The sequence below is a fragment of the Leuciscus leuciscus genome (genome assembly GCF_965113295.1).
Source record: "Leuciscus leuciscus genome assembly, chromosome: 8".
Lineage (NCBI taxonomy): Eukaryota > Metazoa > Chordata > Actinopteri > Cypriniformes > Leuciscidae > Leuciscus > Leuciscus leuciscus.
The window spans coordinates 41,816,217-41,830,287 of record NC_138732.1 but is presented as its reverse complement, the minus strand read 5'-3'; the positions used below and the strand labels follow the sequence as shown (position 1 = coordinate 41,830,287).

The 14,071-nt window shown below is 41.5% G+C and overlaps 1 protein-coding gene and 1 long non-coding RNA gene across 2 annotated transcripts in view; both read right to left on the bottom strand.

Moving 5' to 3' along the window:
* LOC309505095 (serine protease inhibitor Kazal-type 1-like) overlaps positions 1 to 14,071 on the bottom strand; it is a 58,633-nt gene that overhangs the window by 23,023 nt on the left and 21,539 nt on the right. The gene's annotated exons all lie outside the window — the stretch shown is intronic.
* Positions 12,484 to 13,748, bottom strand: LOC309505101. The gene is made up of 3 exons (XR_014208264.1): positions 13,611 to 13,748; positions 13,225 to 13,329; positions 12,484 to 12,737 (listed from the first exon to the last, which is right to left on the bottom strand). It is a non-coding gene; the product is annotated as an uncharacterized lncRNA (long non-coding RNA).

Sequence of the window (14,071 nt, the reverse complement as noted above, 5' to 3'; positions counted from 1 at the left end):
CTTAGCATAGATCATTGATGAGTCCAGTAGCATTTCTTTCAAAATGACCAAAGAGTTTCAATATTTTTCCTATTTAAAACTTGACTCTTCTGTAGTTAAACCGTGTACTAAGATCGACGGAAAATGAAAAGTTGCGATTTTCTAGGATGATATGGCTAGGAACTATACTCTCATTCCTGCGTAATAATCAAGAAACTTTGCTGCCGTACCATGAGTCCAGCAGGCGTAATGATATGACGCAGCGCCTGAAAATAGTCCCCAGCTCGGTAACTTCCAACGTGACCGGGACTAAGTTTGTCTAACCTATTAGACCTATTTTCAGGCGCTGCGTCATATCATTACGCCTGCTGGACTCATGGTACGGCAGCAAAGTTCCTTGATTATTACGCCGGAATGAGAGTATAGTTCCTAGCCATATAGGCTTAGAAAATCGCAACTTTTCATTTTCCGTCGATCTTAGTACACGGTTTAACTACAGAAGAGTCAAGTTTTAAATAGGAAAAATATTGAAACTCTTTGGTCAATTTGAATGAAATGCTACTGGACTCATCAGAATCAATGATCTATGCTAAGCTATGCTAAAAGTGGTACCGTCAGACCCGGAGTTCGGCTGAATGGATTCTAAAACGGTAAAACTCAACTGTTTAACTCTGGGGGAGTTGTAAAATGAGCATATTTCCGAAAAAAGTGGAGTATCCCTTTAAAATACGAAATCGTCCCGTACAAGTAAGATGATGCGTCCCAATCAATAATGGACGGGATTTGTCCCGTATTTTTCATTAGGCCCACACATAGTTGAATAAAAACATAAGGATTTTACAGTATGGATAATAATACTAATAGCAAATATAAAAATAAGTAGTAGAGAAGCTCATTGCATGATTGCATTTTAGCGTCTTTGTTTCTATAGCGACAGAGTTTTATACATACATCATGCCATGATGTAGGCCTACATAAAAAATAAAAATAAAAAAACCCCTGAATTTAAGTTTAATATACAAACTGATCACAGCAGTCAGATCACGCAGTTGTCACTCAAGTGATCATTTATATTTAACTTAAATTCAGGTTTTTATTTTATTTTTTATTTGTAGGCTACAGACCAAAACGCACCACCGCACATGCGCGTCCAGTACGTATTGGATCATCCAACTACGTCATCGTGCTACAGCCTGCAGCGAGGGGTGTCTCTTTCAGTTCGGTCATGTTCGACATAGTCGACTGATTGGGATCACGCTTAGGGAGCCTGTCATCTTCGAGTATTGATAAAACGAGTCAATGCACACATTGGCGTACGAGCTTTGCATCCACGCTCCGCCCCGCAGCGCGGATATAAACACGAAAGCGGATGCACGCACCACTTGTCTTTCGCTTTGGAGCCGATCGGTCTTCGATGTCTCTGAAGAGTGTTGTTATATTTCAATGAGAGAGTGTGTCAGTGCTTCTTCAAGGAAGTCTCTCCCGGTGCTGGTGGTTCTACAGCGCGAGTGCAGCGGTGGTCGCAAGCCTTCTGAGCTCTCAACTGCTGTTTTAACAGCATCACATTTCTGTGTTTGTGTGTGTTTGTCTGACGGCCGGTTGAGGGTGAAGGAAGTGATTGCTTCACTGGTACAGGCTGCAGCATCCCTGTCAGTGTTGCCGCGTTCATTCCCCTGTGTGCTCTGGCACCGGTGAGAGTTTTTCATTTCCTGAAAGAGCAACACGGTTTGCGTCTTTTTCAAGATGTCATTCCACCCGTGCGTTTCTGGATGCGGTCGTTCCCTGTCCCCCTCTGACGGTCACAATAGTTGCATCACGTGTTTGGATTGACAGTAGAGGTCTTCACGGGTCTACTTGGATCCGAAAACCCGAGGTCCGACCCGAGACCCGAGCGGTTTCGGGTCCAAAACTCAGACGAATGTCTCGGACACGGGTCGGGTTCGGTATTAGTGGCCTCGGGTCTTGGGTAATTTAAAATAAATATGCTTATTCCAAATGGACCCGAGAAGACCCAAACTATGTTGGGCATTTAACAAAATTGCATTATTTAAAACAACTCTATGACACCGTTCACTCACTTTTTCTAAGTGAGAGAGCGAATCCGCGCTTCTACGTGCAATGTGCTATAATCACGGTTGCCTCCGCATTTATTTAGTCAGTTATTAATTTGCTTAGTTATATAATTTATAATTTGAATAAGTGAACAACCCCAATAAACTTGGGGTAATCAGAATTTTTTTTTTATTCATTAGGCTATATTATAGATCGGAATTTTCTTCAGGAAACTGGCAGACTTGAATAAATAGCAGCAAACAATAAACGATAAAAATTGCAAAAATTGTTTTAATAATTAATCCAAAGTTTGAACATTTATGAGTAGGCTAAAACATCTTATTTTGAACGTGCGTTGTGTGACTGTTTACAGTAAGCAGACACGTTGCTCAAATAAAGAAAAGTTGCAAAAATAAAGACATATGCTTACATGGTAAATTTGACCTGCTATGGCGGTTCTAATGCCTTGTTTTTAATCTGGTTTTATCTAAACAACTTTTTAACAACGGGATTGTAGGCTAAATAACAAAATTTTAGTAAAAGTCAATGACTGGGAGACTTTGGATATTTTATTGAAAATCTGTTATAGGCTACATTTGAAAAACAGCCATCGGTAAATTTTACCCTGTGGTGGTTCTAATGTTAATCATCGTATGGTCCGGTAAATAACATTATGCCAAATTTTATAGGATGTAATGGGTTACCGACCGTGATGTGTGTTTGACATTTCAGCACTCCAGCGCGTAGGCCTACTTGCGCGTCTATGTTAAGTGCATTTTTGAGAAACGCAGGGCTGCAGGCTGTGCACAATGTAAATGCTGTTTACGTTCGGGTCCAGTCGGGTTCTAAAGGAAATGGCGTCAGGTCGGGTCGGACTCGGGTCTAATTTTATCGGGTCTGTCTCGGGTCGGGTTTTTCTTTAAAAAAAATGAATTTATGCACGTCAGGTTCGGGTAAGTAGTGATTCGGGTCGATTCGGGTCCGGTACAGTTTTTAGGACCCGAGAAGACCTCTAATTGACAGCATTCTGAAGCAGTTTTTGTGGATTGTTCATGTTCTCATTGCGAGAACATGACTTTCGTGGTGTTAAGATCGAGACTTGATTTTGTCTGCAAAGGTGGAGTCCCCATTATCACGCCCCACCCTAGGGTGCCATGTGGGATGGGTGATCAGAAGATCATAGTGATGGCTTCCCCGCCCGGTAACCAATCCCTGTGGGCCCCTCACTCCTCAATCACACCGCAGCCGGTGGAGCCCCCCGTTGAGCACGCTGGTCCCTCTGTAATGGACCGACCAGCCATTTCATTCGGGGCCTCTCCAGAGGGGAGCTAGCCTCTGGAAATGAGGAAAAGATCCAGAAATATCAGCAATGGCACCGCAATGCTGCAATGCTGAAATGCTGAAACAGGATCCAGAGTCCTGCACTGAAACGGGTGAAAAAGATCCAACTGTGTCGGATACGGGTGCTGGTCAAGGCTGCTTTTCCCAAAAGCATCGTAAGCCTAAGTAGATCGTAAAAACGATCGTACGACTGATCTTAATATTACGGTCTGTTTCCCAAAAGCATCGTAACTTAAGTAGCACTTAAAAATCTCTGAGTGCTCTGGAGTAATCGTAAATCCCCAAGTGCATCGTAAGAAGACAGAGTTATGAGGTCACCTCCAGGACAACCGGCAGATTACACCTTTAACTTTATTCAAATGCAATGTGATTATAATATAAGGTTTTGATTGTACTTTATTGTACACTTTATTACTCTTTTTTTTTTCTTAAATTAAAGGTGCATTGCGCAAGTCTCTGAGTTTTTGCAGAACTATGCCCCCTCTGGCGACAAGCGAAACTGCAACCAGAGGTGTGCACGCTCATGGACCACACGCACACGCACGCTTGCACGAGCACGAGCTGTTCATAACCAAAGGAGCATCAGCTGCACAAATCTTTTGTTTACAGTCATAATGTCTTCAGAGGTAATAAAGTTATAAATCTGCAAGTAATTTTAAATATGTGAAAGGAAAGGCATTTGAGTAAATTACACACTTATGTGTGAGGGAAAAACGGGGGTAGTAGAAAACTTCGGTTTTTGTTTCCATCTATGTCCATGTTGAACTGTTTTATGTGTTTACTGTATCCACTTATGATTGTATTATGGAAACACGTTCATGAACAATATAAGTTATTACTTTATTACTTTGTAAAAGCTCAAAATAATAATCATACCATACACAGTTGGTCAACAAAGTACACTCAAATGTCTCAAGGTAATATTCATAGATTATTACATCATTTGTTGTCATAGATTTGCCGTATCAGACATTAGAGACTGGGCTATATCTTACCGTTTTATCAAGAAAAAAGCCAACTGAGGATCCCGTTTGAGCCCTAGAGCAGACCGGAGATTCCAACGAACAGTATTTATATCGTTTTTACCTTTTGTACACAGCCACGTCCAAGTGATCTGAGGGCGCGGGCGCTTCCTAGTGTGTGCAGACCGGAGATCTCTCCATTTGTTGAAAGCCTTCCCGATGTTGACTCTCGTCTTATTCCGACGCCTGTGGCACTAGACAAAAGTTTTCTTTTCTTTGTCTTACGTGGAGTTTGCGTTGGGGTTTGGAATGAACTACAAGCCGGTCTCTTTGAATCCATCTTCTACTTTTGTCGAAAGTTGACTAAAGTTTTGTCGCTCGAGTTGTCTTCGCTGATACGGAGAATGGCGGCGAATACACAAACCTGCCAGACATAGCCAGGTGAGCGTGAACGCGCATGACGTCACGCCCAGTCTCAAATTCCGACCCGAATCCCTCTTATTTATTTTACTGTACAGGATTATAGAGACAATCGCAGTGATCAGAGAAGGGCTCATTCAGCCCATCAGGCAATTGTTTAAGCATGTATGGGTTAGAAAACGGGTATTTTTAACATGAAAAGTTGCGCAATGCACCTTTAATGTATAAATTAAATAATTAAAAAGGTCAGAAAAAAATAAATAAATAATTTAATCTAATAATTTTAATCAAAATTAAATGAATGAACAAAAAAATAAATAAAATAAATCCTTTAAATCTATTAAAAATTACATCTTTGTTTCGCTCTATCTCCTCTAAAAGGAAATTAATTTAATATTTTTGAAAGGTATCTTTTCTTGTGTTTAAAAAAAACAACCTCCGCCTGTAGGTAGGTGCTTTATATAGACTTGATTGCTAATCCACAACAGATGACAATTATTAGGTTAAACGTTCAAAATACGATTCCATATAAGGTTATACTTCAGCACTTCGCAAATGGACAGCGACTCCTAAGTAGCACGTAGAACGCGTTCTCGCGCGTTCATGTTAAGTGCATTTTTGGGAAATGCGCGTGGAATTGCGCCGAACGTTCGTAATCTTGCACATAGAGAGCGCTCTTAAGAGCTAAGATACATCGTTATCGGGAAACTCAGCCCAGGTCGGACAAGGCTGAAACACGGATCTAAACACGGGTTTAAAACAGTCACGTGCAAACGTAAAAATATATGCATATTTTTAGGAACACATCTACAAAAATATGCCTGTATGTCAAGTTGATAAAATAATTTAAAATCCATATCAGTTTATTTGTGCCCGCGTCCTCCCGCCCGATGGTGTTTTTAGCCCCCAATTGGCTCCTTCCAGGCAGCTAACCCTAACCTCAACCTTAAACCTACCCATCCCCTCCTACCCATCCCTCCTACCCATCCCCTCCAATGGCAAACCCGAAATTGTCTGATGTAGGCTAGACGAAATTGCGTGGCAGATATAGTGTTGTAGCCGCGTCTGTTCTCGATGGTGTTTTAAGCCCCCAATGGCTCATTAGAGGCAGCTAACCCTACCCTCAACCTTAAACCTAGCCATCCCCTCGCTGCCTGGAAGGCGCCGTTGGGGGCTTAAAACACCAAACACCTCAGTTTTGTGGTAGCCATGTTCTTCATGTAGCCTAGGATAGGCCTTTTGACAGCTTCGGCTGAAGTTGTCCTTGTGTTAATGGTCATGTAATAAGTGTGTCTATAATGTGATAGGCTAAACTGATTTTATTTATTGGATGATGGTTTCACGGGGCGACCCGCGCTGGTTCTCAGCCCGGCGCCCCAGTGCCTTTCTTTCCCGTAGTGCAAGGAGAGCTTACCAGGTCGTGAATGGCAGCTTTCTCTGGACAAGGAGACACGGCATATAGCTGCGGACTGGGCTACACCAGCACATTCGCTAGGAAAATAGCCTATGTGTAGAGCCGGTTGCTTTCTGTGGGCTCCCTTCACATGAAGCCAGCGTCACTGTTAGCCCGGGTCGTAGTGTCGGCTTGCTGCGCCATTCCCCTTCTATGGACTGGATACGTGCGCCATTCTTGCTCCAGTTGAGTTCCCCTTTAGCCTAACCCTTCTGAGTTTCTCCACACCCCTTCGGCGTTGGACGTGGCAGAGCATCCGATGCTAAGCCTACCACTCGTGTGCACTGGTGGAACTTGTGCTAGGCTGGGTCCATATGTTGTGATCCCTACGGCGATCCCATATGTGTATTCTTCCAAGGTACAGCTCCCTGCGGCGAGCCCGTGTCTTCCCTTAGCAGAGTCTGCTCTGCCGTCATTGACATTCCATATGTTGTACTGCCCGGTAACGCCCAGTTCATTTGTGTATCCTCCACATGTTACCTTCCTGCGAGCTGGATGTGGCTTTTGTAGCATCCCTCCTTCCATCGAAAGGCCACGCTTTCCCAGTGTTAACAAGACTAACTGAGTGGGTCTAAGCTTTGTATTAGTAGAAAACCTGTAGTATTTTCGAATTACCGTGCTTTCCACCCTCATATCCCCCTGAGAGGAGAGATTTATGTATTTTTTGTCTGGAAAAAATCCTCTGATGACGCAAAAATCGTCATTTTGCGTCATCTGAGGATTTTTTTGGCCAGAGGCTAAAGACTACAGCCAGTAGGAGGAGCTGTCCCGCATGTGTTCAACCCGCCCATAGAGGGTGGGATCTCACTCACAGAATGAACACATAAGCTGTGTCCCAATGTTGAAGGCTGCATCCTTCGAAGGACGCAGACTTCAAGGATGCAGCCTATGCGTCCTCTGAAGGACGCTCCATGTAGCCTTCCTTGGATTTCCTAATTGCGCAGCCAGGTGTTCCCGATCACCGCTCCTGGCGCCAAGCAACAGTGCGAGAGGACAGCTACTATCCTGATCATTCATTTTGATACAGTAAACAGCTATGGAGCCAGAATTGGCTATTGTCATTCATTTTTATGTTTTATATTTTACTTGAGGACATGGTGAGGATGTTTTAGCCCCGGCGCTGCCAGGTCATGTATTTTCGGTTTAGCCCTGTTTGAATACAAAACCCAATTGAATATAAAAAGTCCAGTATTTCTCGCGCTCGTCATTGGCAGCTGTCACAGTTGCCAGGCGACAAGAACAGTCCTTCGTAGGCTAGACCGGTCCGAGCGCGTCAGATGCGCCCTTTGATATGGGACGCTGCTGTAGTGAGCAACAATTTGTTAATATTGTGACTAATTTTGTTACTTTAATTTTCGGAACTGCATATTTCGTTAAGTATTCACTTACAAATGTGAAGTAACCTACTGAAGTACTTTTTTCCTCACATCACAATATGATTACATTAAACTACACAAAAGTAGCTATATAATGTAACAACCAGATCTTACTGTATATTGAAAATATACAGAAGTAAAATGCAACATATACGCAGTAATGCAGTAGTAGCCTAATATAAATGCAGTAGTTATTAAAAGTACTTTTTTCAGAAAGCCGTCGATTGAATCAGCCCTGCAAACCTGTTGGTAGACAACTTAGTGGATAGTGGAAATATGCACTCAAACGCTCTGGAGACAATCCCAGATGATGTCCCACCAGCAGGAGGCCTTAGGGGCAGCCCATCCCGGTCCAGCAGCTCAGCTCAATAGAGTCTACATCATTTTTTTTCTTATTTTATGTATTGTAAAATTAAATGTTTATGTTGATTTTGATATGTTTAACGTATTTTGTAAATAGTTGGAAAAAGTGCTTTAATGTAGCCTATAGAACAAATGATTTTCATTTACCAACTTTATTTGAAAAAATAAAAAGGTATAGAATTTGTTTCATGCAGAAAGTATTACTGTCATTACAAAAATAAACAATGTCCAGAACAATTCATTCTCTTTTATTTACACAATTAAAGTAGCATAAAAATAAATGTACATAATTTTTCTTTTAAAAAATAAAAGTGAAAAAAGTTAAACAAGAATATGTAGAACATTTTTCAATCATTCTCTCAAGAAGAGAAAACAGCCTGTCCATCCTCTCCCTTCTTTCCTGTGCACTCCTCGCCTCTGCCTCCCTCTGTAGTTGCATTTCTTCTCTGATCAAGTTCAAAAACCCGTCCTGTCTCGCCGCCTTCGTCCTGGTGCTCCTGCTGGTGCTGCTGCCCCTGGCTCCTCCTCACCGTGGGCACCCACTACTGAACTCGGCCCTGGTGTGTCCTCAGGGATTGAGGCGATGAGGACAGGGGGGTTGGTGCATTGCCTCTGTCCCAAAACCTCATCCATGAGGACAAACCAGGGCCAAGTTTCAGCAGTGGGTTTCCCACTCACACTCTCACCTGTCCCAGGACACTTGCAATCCTAAAGGCAGAGCAAATGAACCATGGCTTGTTAACAACAACAGGACAATACATTTCAGCAAAGATGTGTGTATTACTTTTCTTATATATATATATATATATAAACCCATTTTTTTCCTGAATTGTTCTAAAAAAGCAGAAAAGGGTACTTAACACAGAGGAGCAATCTTAAGTGCATTGTTAACACTGCAAAATATGACACATCAAGACATGCATACAAAATACTTAAGAAATCATATTTCTGTATACTAAAATTTGGTTAAAACCAAATAGCATGACAGCACTACAAAAACACATAAAAGTGAAACCCCATTGCCTTATCTACTGGTTTTCTTATTGTTTTGGGCTTTATTGGGTGAGTGATATTTCTTATAATACACAAGTGCAAATATTACAAATAGGTCGTTAAACTAATAACGTTATTACCACAAGTTTTGCCTAAAACTACATGATAAATGTAGCCACGCAATGGTGACGAAGGAGTTAAGAAGAAGTTTATAAGAAATTTAACTCTGGTTTCGCTAGCTATTTGAGTAAATTAAAACATATACTTACATTTAAATGTGAATTTGCTGTCCACCACCGATCTCTAGTCTCGGCCGCCTTTAAAAATAAGTAAATAAATGCTGTCGTCAACGGCGCGCAATGACTTATGGGGTAGAATAGGCCGCTAAGTGTCCATTTATGTATCCTTCTTTTCACGGGGAAACGAAGGGTGCATTTGGCGTCGCTTTTGAATCAGGGAAGCCTTCGTCGCGGCGCGATGACGCAACCGGCCTTCAAATACGGACTTCGGAGGATGCAGAACTGAATTGGGACAGCCTTCATCGAGCCGCGTGACGCAATCGGCCTTCAAATGCGACCTTCCAAGGATGCAGCCTTTGAATTGGGACGTCCTTCGTCGCGCCGCGGTGACGCAATCGGCCTTCAAATACGGCCATCCGGCCTTCAAATACGGCCTTCGGAGGATGCAGCCTTCACTTTGGGACACAGCTATAGTGTCAACCATCTTTTTTGGGAAGCTAAGCTAACAGGCTCTTGTTCTGTGGAGAAAGATGAGTAGTAGGGGTTACCATACTCTTTTTCCCGGACATGTCCGGCCGTCGCCATTCATTGTTTACATGCACACCTTTTGTTTCAATCTAACTGAAATCATTCCGATTGGTGAATCTGAATGTAGTGTTTACATGACCGCTAAACAAGTGATCGGTTGATGTGCGTTTTAACATTGCTAAGAAAATTCCCGCTCCTCCGTGAGAAATACGAGACCGGTGCGTCTCACAGATGTTGCGTTTTTGACTGCAGCGCGTCCTGCTCATCGGTAATCACGCCACCAGCCTCGCGCCGTTCTCCCGCGCCCCTCAGTCTTGTCCTGCTCGCCACAGTAAACATAAGGAATGGCGACTGTAGAACGCAAAAGCCGAATCCCGGACATTATGGGCGATCTCGAAATCCCGGGCAGACTCGTCACCACGGAGACTCACTAGTAGCCTAGACTTGTTGTTTTAAACTGCGCTCTCTTACTGGTAGGCGTGGCTTGGGAGTGGCCTCCTTGGGCAGCGAAGCAAGTGCATTCTGAGAGTTGTTGTCTTTCATCCACATAAGCCAAAAATACATTTTCTGGCTTTTCTCAGTCTAGAAAGCTCCAAATTCAAAAATAATTTCACATTTGTTATACATAAATGACCCATTTTTAATACACATTCATCTTTCCAGAGGTGAAGTATCCCTTAAAATGTACTTTTTTTAATGTAGAAATATGAAATTATTGAAAAAAATGAAATGTCTACGTTTTAACTATGAAACTAACACCGCCACCAAGTCTCCATCTTAATGATGGAGTTGAATCCTTTATTCAACCGATTCGTTTAAAAATCCTAATTCGTTTAACCTAGCAAACGACTGTGTTTATGAATGGGTAGCCTAATTGAATAATTTTTTCGTCTGATTCTGTCAAAAATGCAGATATTTTGAGGAACAAAACAGGTGTTGCTCGGAGGCGCAGCGGTCCTGCTGTTTCTTCTGTTTTCTTTGACGGAGCAAAAACAGAATATATCTATAAAAGTTACTCAGTAACTTTATTGAACTGTTGTATAAATGTCACATTTGCGATTGTGCAGATGTTTGGAAAAACAGCACTCTTGCTGGTGTGATAACTCACATTTCATAGGCTTGTGTTATAAATATATCAAACGGAAACTCGTTAGGCCTAAATTTTTTTTTTCCGTGTTCGGCGCGTGCACGCACACTATAGTATATTTGATTTTGTTTTCAAGCGCTCAAGTCACTACTTTGGGCTGATTATAGCCCTCGCTCGCACATGGCCAGACAGTGGAAATACGGCTAATAATTTCTGGATATCTGGCATACAAGTCAACCGAACAAAACTAACGAACGAAAATGGGTAAGGGAGGGGGCCCCCTACTGGGCAGGGCCCATGGGCTGCAGCCCAGTCAAGCCCAATGGCAAGTCCGGCCACGGGTGTATGTAATGTCAAATGAATAATCACTTGAGTTGTACAAAGTCAATCATGGATAACATATACAGTTTAATCTCTCTGATTCCACCAAATCATTCAGTTCCAGTAAAACTACTCAACTGTGGAACTATTTTCTGAGTTCAGAGCTTCTTCAAAAAAGATGTTCTGTACAAAGTACAAAAATTTTACACATATTATCACATTTTTTTAAAACCGAAGGTCCTTTTTAGTACAATTAATGTATTTTTAAATCCCACTCCTAGTGCCCCATTACAACCCATTCTCACTCCCAAAAAATGAAGCATGGTCAAGCATGGTCAATATGAAGACGCCAAAGGCGCCCCTCTGCGTCACTCTATGGACGAATTGGGAACCCCATTGCTTTTAATGGGAAACTTGTGGCGTCAACAACAGACGCAAATTTTATCAGTAGGAAATCGTGCTGAAGAAGTCTCTGAACACATTGCGATATTTGGCATCAGTTCACGTGTGCCAGATGTTGGTAAGTGATCATACATATACAGTCCCAATAATGTTTGTTATAATGTATTTTCTGTTTGTCGATATTAATCAGATTAGCTCCCTCTTGCTCAGTCACTGCATTATATCTGTCATCTCCACGGAGGCTTTGCGTTTCATTGCTTTCTAATTCAAAACACTTTACTAAACTAGGGTGATTAAACACGTCTGTCACGTGACATGCTATTGACCTTCAATCAGTTAATCAGATTCATATCAGGTTCAAAGTAGTACAATTAGTTCCAAAGTGGTATTTGTAGTAAAAGCACAGTAAAAACAACACTTGTTGTTTAAAAACACATTTTAGAAATGGGTTCCCCCTCGGGAAAACCCTCTTGTCCTGAGACACCACTGCAGGGCCCTCATATACAGCAGGCCAAAAGGTATCACGTTGGATGCTGCTGCAAGAAGATGTTTTTATACCAGGGGCCTGAGCCTATGACAAGGGCGAAGTGAGCTGGTGCCTGCTTACGTCACTCGGCACCACAACTTCCAATTGGAAACTTCAACTGCAGTAGCCATCTTTCAACCTGAAGAGGGCAGCACTCAGACGTTTTTACACCATATATTGTAGAATTAAAACACTTTAAACCCAAATGTCAAAAAATGTACTTGAATCAATGAACAGCATTAATGAAGCCCCAGTCTGACAGATCATTAACTAAAAAAAGTTGTTTTAGGGTTTAGTTACCCTTTAAAAAGCAGTGTTTTTCTTTTACTATTTTTGACAATTTGGGACAGAGAAATATTTATGTTCAGTTATTTCAGCAATATTTTTAGTAAAGTGAAGTGGATTTGGTGTTGTTCATAAACTGACACAGACACTGGAGGGTTTGAATATTGAGTTTAATATTGATGAATGAAACAGTTTTCAATAGTTCCTCTGTACAGTATGGCAGCTCATTGTGTGTATGTTATTAGATCAGACAGACTATGTTCTGCATGCTGTTAGTGTTTAAATTCAAGAGGGATCAGAGGTTCACTGGCGGTTTTAGGGTACTGGACTCTAGACACACTCTTTGGCATTCCAACAACGATAATTTCAGATAAAATCGCATGAACACACTTATCTACTCCAATGTACACCTGAGAGAGAGAGAGAGAGAGAGAGAGAGAGAGAGAGAGAGAGAGAGAGAGAGAGAGAGAGAGAGAGAGAGAGAGAGAGAGAGAGAGAGAGAGAGAGAGAGAGAGAGAGAGAGAGAGAGATGCATTTATATGATCTCTTCCATGTAAACTCTGTTCACATTGATAGCGACCTGAACACATTTATTTTCCATGACAGCAAGCACATCTCTGCGAGTTCTGCTACAGTGACAGAGATCTCTTGCAGAGATTTGAGTGTCCAGCAACGCTACAACATTGAGAGAAGTTTTCTCTTACAGGCTCCAAATGCAGAGAAACTTTATACAGTGACTTGATGCATTTTAACTTTCAGAGAGGACGGAAAAATTACTGGACACTTCGCACCCGTTTAGGACACACTGCCACAGTTGGCTTGATGATAATAGAAACATACAAATTGTGCCTTGGAGTTTCAGTGATGAAATTCATAAAAAATAAAACACTGACTTGCCTTGACCAGAGTGTGTGTTCCTCCCATCAGACTCAGACGCCTATAGGTTAAAGGAGCGAAAAAATCAAAATTGGTTCCAACCTCCTTCTCTATGCCTGGCATCATCTGAATAAAATAAAATAAAAATCACATTTTTTATTCATCTATATTATTATTATTATTTCAAAAAGATTGATTTAATTAGTCTCTATGGGGTTATGTGATGTCTATCCTTCGGATACCAGAAAAATCATGTAAAAAATATTGTGACTTTGAGTGAAAAGTAAAACAGTTCTTTTAAAAATGACAACAAATAAGTTTCCCCACACATTTTATAGCACCAAAATAGATAATTTTACTAGACTGTGTTTTAACTAAAACTACATGAGTGATTTTCTGTCTCCTACCTCAAAGCAGAACTTCTTCACGTCTTCAGTGACGAGCTCCTCTGTGCTCCATTCTCTATGTTCTGGCATTGCTGTAGTCATTGTGCTGGTGATCAAAGCCTGGATGAAATAAACTGTATTATCAAGCAGTTTGTCTCATAGATTGATTCTGTTCCACTATTTATGCTGCCAAAATCGCATGACATCAGTCGTCATTGTAATTCCATGTAATCACATCAAAGGGAGTTTTACTTTGGGATGTTGTGTAATATTTAGTTCCTGTGAATTTTTTTTTTTATTACAGATAAATAAGGACTCAACAGAGCAGACAATGAGTGAATAACATATGCCAGTGTAATAAATTATTTTCCTGCTAAGACAAAAGCTGAGATAAAACTCACCCTGCAATAAAGCAATAAAACGCACCCTGGACAGAGGATCGCAAAGAACGAGCACAGTACATCGTCTTGTCAAAACTTTTC